Source organism: Amblyomma mixtum, chromosome 1 (assembly GCF_055824585.1).
Source record: "Amblyomma mixtum isolate Tamu chromosome 1, ASM5582458v1, whole genome shotgun sequence".
Taxonomy (NCBI): domain Eukaryota; kingdom Metazoa; phylum Arthropoda; class Arachnida; order Ixodida; family Ixodidae; genus Amblyomma; species Amblyomma mixtum.
Genome location: NC_143012.1, coordinates 276,888,006 through 276,896,642, shown reverse-complemented (window position 1 = coordinate 276,896,642; position 8,637 = coordinate 276,888,006). Strand labels below are relative to the sequence as shown.

The window sequence follows — 8,637 nt, the reverse complement described above, 5'->3', positions numbered from 1 at the left end:
TGTGCCTGCCAGGGATCGAACCTGGGACCTTCCGCGTGTTAGGCGGATGTGATAACCACTACACCACAAGCACAGCTACTCTATACCTTTCGCAAGGAGATTGTTGTCGAGTGAGTTGCACGGGGCTGACCTGTATTTCTAACCGGTATCAGTCCCTCAGGGCGCCGCGTCTTGCGAAACGCTCCGTTTGAATAGTGGGCTTCGCGAAGCAAAAGTAACGAAAAGCTTTGAACTTTCTGGCTCTTCTCCTCTCCTGGCGCGCCACCCGATAATCGAGCCTCCCATTGGCCGAGGCGCCGTGGTCACTTGTTAGCGCGCGCTTTTTGGCTCCGCAGCCGAAGACGGCGCCATTGTCAGGGGTAGAAACCGCGCTTCGTTTTCTTTTGGCGCGACGCAGTTGTGGCGGGAAGCGTTTCTCCAGGTTTGGCGGTGTCCACGCACTGCGGGGACGCCAAGCTTCTGTTGCGCTTACGTGTGAAACAACGGGAGTTAGTGGGAAACGTTTTTTTGTCATTCCGTCCGGAAAAATCAATGAGGTTCGCCGAAAGGTTTGGCTGCAAAGGATCAGCCGTGCAAACTTTGCTAATGTGCATGCTGGATCCCTCTATTTACGATGTGAGCGGCAGTTCTTCAGTTGTTAGTCGCGTTTTTTTTTTTTTCGGAGGATTTGGTGTGAAGCGCGAGCGACAGCAGGCTTTCTTCGCAGTTAAAGCCGTTTTGCATGGTTGTAGATGGATTGGTTCGCTCGCGTGCTACGAAAGCTGTGCTTCTTGTTGTCAGCCCCGCCGTTCACGCTGTTGGCTTTGCTAGGCTCTGCAGGTGTAGCTTCGATGTCGCGAGCATTACGTGGCGTATGGTTTGGTTGTAGTCGGACTTGTTCAACAATAATTGATGGGCACGTTGGTCAGACATGAATTCTTGTGCAACAGCGCAACGGCACAAGGCCAGAGAACAAGAAGGTACGATACACAGCGCTGACTAAAAACAGAAGTTTATTCAGGAAGCCACGCTTATAAAGGCGCCAGCGACACTGAAAAACAGAAAAACAGAGAGAACCGTGACAGATATCCCTTCGACCAGGCACGTTTTTGATACCACAAGATTAACAAGTCTGCAAAAATTCATGTTCTTTCTGCAAGATAGCGACAGAAGGGGTGCTACACACCTCCGACCCTACTTCATGATCTCAGACGCTTCGATAACTTCTCTAGTCAGCTCATCTTTGTGTTTATCAACAATCCTGCTTTTGTCATATAAGGGCTGGCTTGAACAATCACGGCAGTGAACACCGATGTGGCGGGCAGCGTTCTTGACATCGTCCTTGTGCTCCCTCAGCCTATCGTTCAAACAACGACCAGTTTGTCCAACATAGGAACCACCACAACTCGAAGGGATCGAATGTCAAAGTCAAAGTCAAAGTCATTTTATTCAGGCAGCAGTAATAGGTGCCTAGGAGGCAGACATAAAGGCAAATTAATGCCTGACTCAGTGTCGGCCCCCTTCCCCCCTTCCCAAACACATCACTCAACAGCAGGTACAGTCAGATCGTTGAACAAAGTTTCGATCAACATAAAAGGAACACATTAATACAGCATAGCATACAGGGCTAAGTCATACTGCGAGGAAACAAACAGCCAAAATAAATCGCATGCAGTAATAGGCAGAGAAAATAAACAAGCGGGAACAATAAAACATTCACAACAAAAACCATCTGGTGTCTACTTGGAACCCAGAAAAAAAAAGGAAATAGTCAAAATTGTGTGCTCAAAAAAAATGTGTTAATGTTTCTTTTAAAGGCTAGAGCTGAAGAACTGTCAGTAATGATATTCATAACCATGGCGTGCTTATTCAAGAAGTCAGGAATCTGATATGTTAACTTTTGTGTTCCGTAGTTTGTACGAATCCTGTCTCTGTTATAAATGGTATGGCGGAGATTGTACATGTGTTCTTTATGAAGATATTTCTCAGTGAACGATGATGCATTCTGTTTGATTTGAGTGTATATAGCTAGTGCTAGTTTTTTACATAGGATGTTTGTGATAGTCAGGATTCGGTGTTTTTGGAATAATGGTGCTGAATGAGTTCGGCGTGGGACATTTTCTATTTGGCGCAGAAAATGTTTTTGTAGTACATGTAGGTTCTCTAAATTTGTTTTTGTGGTCGTACCCCATACAAGAAGACAGTAGTGCAGACGGGAGTGTATTAGAGCATAATACAATTGCTTTTTTAACCATGGCGGTAGCAAATCCTTTAGTTTATAGGTGAGCCCAATGCACTAGATTTTCTATGCACTTCACAAATTATATGACAAATTTATATGACAAAAGCAGGATTGTTGATAAACACAAAGATCAGCTGACTAGAGAAGTTATCGATGCGTCTGAGATAATGAAGTTGGGTCGGAGGTGTGTAGCACCCCTTCTGTCGCTATCTTCCAGAAAGAACATGAATTTTTGCACACGTGTTAACCTTGTGGTATCAAAAACGTGCCTGGTTGGAGGGATATCTGTCACGGTTCTCTGTGTTTTTTCTGTTTTTCAGTGTCGCTGGCGCCTTTATAAGCGTGGCTTCCTGAATAAACTTCTGTTTTTAAGCATGAAATGCTTTTAGCTCCCGTTGTCGGCAGTGTGGTGACGTCACGCCGAGACCGAGAGCCATCATCCGGGCACTGAAATCCACTCATCCGGGCACTGAATTCCAGTCATCCGGGCACTGAAATCCACTCATCCGGGCACTGAATTCCAGTCATCCGGGCACTGAAATCCACTCATCCGGGCACTGAATTCCAGTCATCCGGGCACTGAAATCCACTCATCCGGGCACTGAAACGAGAACATCCGGGCACCGTACGAGACTTAACGAGATTTAACGAGACTCTCTAAGCCCTCCTACGCGACCGGCATGCAAGCGCCGGTTGGTCTCCAAATGAGACAAAAAATAACTGCTGCCAGTGCCTTCTCAATGTTTATCAAGATATGAGTGGAGCTGTGGGTTTGATAATGCACGGAATTATAATTTCTGATTTCTAATAATGCGTGCAAAAAGCACATAAATGCCACGTTACACTTCGTTGTCATACGTGATCCGGGGGAGAAGCGCTGCGTTCAAAGGGCAAGGCATCGCGCCGAACGGGTGGTGGCGTTCCTCCCTTCCTTTACGGTGCGGTTCGGGTGTCCACCGAGATGGCAGAGAATTACTGCGCCATTTCCTTTCCTCAAAAAAACCTTGCGTTCAAATGGCAAGGCATCGCGCTGAACGGGTGGTGGCGTTCCTCCCTTCCTGTACGGTGCGGTTCGGGTGTCCACCGAGATGACATTAGGCCCGTAAACATTTCATGCTTACTCTACTCTCGTTTACGGGAGAGGCAGAGATTTTTTAGTCAGCGCTGTGTATCGTATCTTCTTGTTCTCTGGCCTTGTGCCGTTGCGCTGTTGCACAAGAATTCGGACTTGTTCGCGGGCTCAACTCAAAACTTTCGTTTCATGTTGTTTGAGCTCCGCCGTTTACACTGCTCGCAGTGCAGGTCTAGTTTTCATCTTGCTCGCATCGCTGGACGTATTTGTTTTGTTGCAGTTGGACTCCTTTGCTCACGAACTCGATACCAAAGGGGCGGTTCTCGCTGCTGGAATCCCCGCTGTTCATGCTGCTCGCGGTGCAAGTCCAGCATTCATGTTGCGCGCATTGCTGACAGTATTTGTTCTGGCAGGGTGCATACCAAAATCGGTGGTTACTGTGCTAAAACATTAAGTTGGGCTAGTTGGTAACGGCTTGAAGGAATCATATTCTTAGCGGTAAGAAATATATTTTTAAGAACATATTCTTAGCGGTATATGACGCTACGTCTGTGATGCATGTGGGAGCCGACAAAAAAAGAAAGGGAAATTATCGAAGCCTTTCGTATTCAAGAGGCGGGCGACATGTGTGTAAGCACTCCCTCCCTGTCGTTGGCAGAAAAAGAGATTGTTTATCTGCGTAACCGTATGCCTTGCAGGAGAGGGGAGGGCGTAGTTAGACCTGATGCGGATGACGAGGCACCTGCGTGTGCTCAGTGATATATATTTATGTCGTACAAGTGTCCAGTAAAGATAGTTGAAGTCTAGCGGGTGTCCTGTATGTGTGTCTCTTGGTGTTGTGTCTGTTTCTTACCGCTAAGAATATGATCCCTTCAAGCCGTTACTGTGCCTAGGCACAGTAACCGCACTATCGCTTGAATACTCGATATCTGCGTGTATCATACCTGAGAATACAAGCGAGGACCTCCTTCAAATATAGCTGCATAGGTTTGTTAGCGTTTTCAATTTTCGCGTCAAGCAACGACGTTTTGCTTCGAACAGGACTGAGTAAATTCGACTCTTGGTTTTTCAGCGTTTGATTTTTTTTTTCGCGCTGCTTCGACCGAAAGCGATTAATTAACTGCGGCAGTCCAGGCTGCTGCGCGTAATGCATGGCAATTACACAAGGGAAGACAATCTCCTGTCACAAGCCATTATTGCACATGATGACCCAGGATGACAATCACTTAAACAAACAACATTCTCGTGAGTCATGCAGCGCTGTAGCTGCGCGCGAAGCAGTGGTCAAAAGCTTCTTTTGATTGCTGTTACGCAACCCAAACAACTAACCCTACATCAAAATTATTCGGGTAACAACCATGTTACAGTACTCAACTATGGCATCGTATTCACCTATTTACAAACAAGCCGTAAGGGACTACCGTTAGTCGGGTCCTTTTAGCGTTAGCCTGCGAGGTGTCCGTGGTATTCAGTAACTCCGAAATAATCGCTAAGCTTCCCTGCGCTAAAAAAAAATAAGTCTAAGTTGAATAGGCGCCTACGCACAGCCGATTGCACGAGAAAACGCGCCTTTGAGAGAAGAATATATTGTGCCAGCATTACACCGCCATTCGTTCATTAAAGCCCTAGGCCTCACGTCTAGTCTTATGTCGTACTTTTTCTTGGCGGAGTTATGTTTTGAATAAGATTGGGCAAAAGACCCCGGTCGAAAAACAACACTCCGAGGATAACCACTGGCTCGCTCGCGCATGCAATTTCCACCGTGTGCACCGCAATCAAAGCGATCGCAGTACAAAAAGTTCCGATAAAGGAGAACAACATGGTCGGGGCAGTTGTCTGGGTAGCTATAATTTTTTTTTTAATCTCCCATGCCATGACCTCATTGCGGCTAAATTGAAGGCAGAAAATGCAAACAACTGATTCGGGCGCGCGGTTACACTGCGCGCCCAAGCGCGGGCGTTGGGAAACATCACTCAGAGGGTATTCTCGGCTGCGTGTGCCACCTCCACCGCGTGCACCGCAACTAAAGCGATCGCAGTACAAAAAGCTTCGATAAAGCAGTGCAACGTTGCTCGGGCCATTTATTGGAGTAGCTAGTTTTTAATCTCCCATGCCATGATCTCATTTCGAGCGAAGCGAAGGCAGAAAACGCACGCGCGGTCTACTGCGAGCACAGGGCGAGCGTTGGGAGCGTCTGCTAGCTTCACCCGGCCTAGGTGCCGCCACCGTCGGCGCCCGGCAGGAGCCGAGAGAAGGAGCGCCGGCATAGGAGGAGGAGGGAGGAGATGTCGTTCCTTTTAGTTCATTAAGGGGTTTTACATCGTGCGGGACGCTAGCGACACCTGAACGCAGAAGGGCAAACTTTCGCAGCCGGCGAAAGCCTCTCCCCTACAGCACCAATAAATAAAAACCGCGGCCTGAACTGGATGAGGCGGACGTGACACAAGTACTATAAGCGCCGAATTTTGTGGGCACGACCACCGCCAAGACAGCGGCCGTGCGCAGGCCTATAGTTTTGAAAAGAAGCCTGTGCGAGACTATGGGTAGTGTGACGCTTTCAGAACTACAGTCTTTAGCTCGCCGTGCTCTCAGAATGCACCATTGGGATTTTTAATTTGATGAAGCCCACAGTGCGATCGGAGACACCCGAAAAGACGAAAAAACACAAGACGATCCGCAGTCTCTTCACGATGCCTGCAGACCAACTATTCCGTCAAAAACGCAACTGAGGCTATGAGGGGCGCCGTATAGGAGAGCTCTGGATAATTTCGACCACCTGGGGTTCTTTAACGTGCACTCACGTCGCACAGTACACGGACGTCTAGCATTTCGCCTCCGTCGAAATGCGACCGCCGCGGCCGGGATCGAACAGCGTCTTTCGGGCCAGAAAACGAGCGTCCATAACCCCTGAGCCACCGCGGCGGCCCCTAAAAGGGGGAGAAGCAATTTCTCTTTCTCTCTCTCCACTTTGCCACCTGCCAACCGATGCTGGTGGCAGGCGACGCTGCGGGCGTTGATGCCGACGACGAGGGCTCGAAATTGAGGAATTAGCTTATGAGAGCTGACGCTCTAAAATAACGTCAAAGGTTCAGACGAAAAAGGTGAAGCTCTCAAAAAGCTTCCTAAATTTTACCGTTCATACCTTCCCACTTTGTCACGGAGCTAGCACCACAGGCTGATTGCAGTGCTTCGGCAGTCCGCCCGCAGATGCTACTGGCAACTTGGTGTCGTGCCACATCTGCAGGCAGGGCTGGCAATGCAGAAGCTGATCTTCGTTTATAAAAATGGCAAAATGCAATTGTGTTTTAAAAACCATCATTAACAAGTGATAACTTATAAATGGAGGGACACCGTACTCCATGTTCTCCCTTAAAGTTTGGAAGTAGCGCTACATCCGCCGCGGTGGCTCAGTGGTTATGGTGCTCGGCTGCTGACCCGAAAGACGCGGGTTCGATCCCGGCTGCGGCGGTTGAATATCTTTGGAGGAGAAATTCTAGAGGCCCATGTACTGTGAGATGTCAGTGCACGTTAAAGAACCCGAGGTGGTCGAAATTTCCGGAGCCCTCCACTACGGCGTCTCTCATAGCCTTAGTCGCTTTGGAACGTTAAACTCCATAAACCAAACCAATCTTTAAAGAATTAATGGCCAGCTAGTCCAGCGCTAAGTTCTACTGATTGCTGTTCTCTTTCGTAAAGCTGCAGAAAACAGAATACATTCCACATGGAATTTGAATGCAGCCAGTAAATAATTTATTATTGAGTTTCGCCTCGCAGGAACTTTGCTCAGCTTCTGAAGATAAGCTGTGACATCACAAGCTGGTTTCGGATAATGTGACGCATACGAAAACTGCAGTATACTTGCTGATTCGTGATTTTAATTAGCACCATCCCTTATAATCTGGATCTTAACTTGCGTGAACCCAAAAAGAAAACGCGCGCAAGGAGATTGTGTATTAATAATGAGAAACCATTATTAATACACAATCATTAGCATTAGACAAATACACAATCACAAAGATAATACAATACAAAACAATACACAAAAGACAATACACAAAGACAAATACACAATACACAATCATTAGACAAAGCATTATATGGCTCTGTCGCGTCAGCGAAAAGTGTCCACAATTCTGTCCGCACGATTACGTCGTTCTCTGAAGAGGAAGGATGCAAATAACTGGAGATGGACACGCAGAATATGTCTTACCGCACACTCTGTATGGTTATGGAGGTTTGTGTTACTATGTTCCAAGCAAAAGAAAAGTAGGTATTAATCTTGACGCAACCTACACACATCAGTTTTTTTCCCTTGATTTGCTCGTCCTCATGGCACTAACACTTCTTCTTGGGCGAGTTGGTGCATACTTGATTTGAAGAAAATAGCGCCAGAGCATGCAAACCACGAAAAGACAAGGACGAGACACAAAGCGCTATTTTTTTTTTATGTGTCTCGTCCTTGTCTTTTCGTGGTTTGCATGCTCTGGCGCTATTTTCTTCAAATCCTCATGGCACCGCGGTTAAATTGTAAGTTGCACATTGGACGCCCTTCTTCGCAAGGACACCACATTTCTAAATAAAAATTTTGTATCTTAGTATCTTCGCGGGTTGAGCCACGTCGCCATCACCGGTGTAACCAAGTGAACGAAAGTACTTCCGCCCGCTCATAGATGGCGCCAGAGTGGTACGCGCCATCGTCGTTGTCAATAGGGTGTTGACTAAGATAAAAAAAGCCAGGCTAGAGGAATGGTCCGCAAAGGTTAGGACCCCTTGGTACCTGACCTAGCCTCCTCTGGTCCGGCCTCCCCCATCCCCCTCTTCTTCTGTACAATAAAGCCGTTTCCTCCTCCTCCTCCTCCTTCGTCCATCACCACTACATGAGCGGAGGTAGGGTGGCTAAGGAAGGGGAAGTATAAACTGCTGGCTTATATATTACAATGCAAAATAGCCTCAGCCAGTTTTCTGTAGAATGAGCGGAGCAAAACCGGTAATTCCTCGTCTGCCGCTGCTGCTAAACGAGCTGCCCGAGCTACAATTACTGTCAAGCAGAGGCTAAGCGCCGCCGACGTCAGAATCTAGAGGTGCTCGCCGCCGCCGAAAGGACAATGCCGTGCGCGCACGGAAGCAGAGAGAGCTTCGTTCAATTTCGCATTAGGGAGTATCGTAATCGTACTTAGAATTTTTATGGCAAGTTTATCTGAGCAGTCTGTTATAGTGAGCTGTACGAACAAACATTTTCGATTCATTTCAATGTAACTCCAATCACGTGCTTGAAAAAAAAGGACGCACTAGTGCGACAGCAGAGAAGCAGCAGGACTTGAGTTCAAACTACACGCATTTATTG

The 8,637-nt window shown here is 47.4% G+C and overlaps 1 non-coding gene across 1 annotated transcript; it reads right to left on the bottom strand.

The window, feature by feature from the left end:
* On the bottom strand, window positions 1-73 carry TRNAV-AAC (transfer RNA valine (anticodon AAC)). The gene has a single exon. It is a non-coding gene; the product is annotated as a tRNA-Val (tRNA).
* Between the last annotated feature and the right edge of the window lie 8,564 nt (window positions 74-8,637).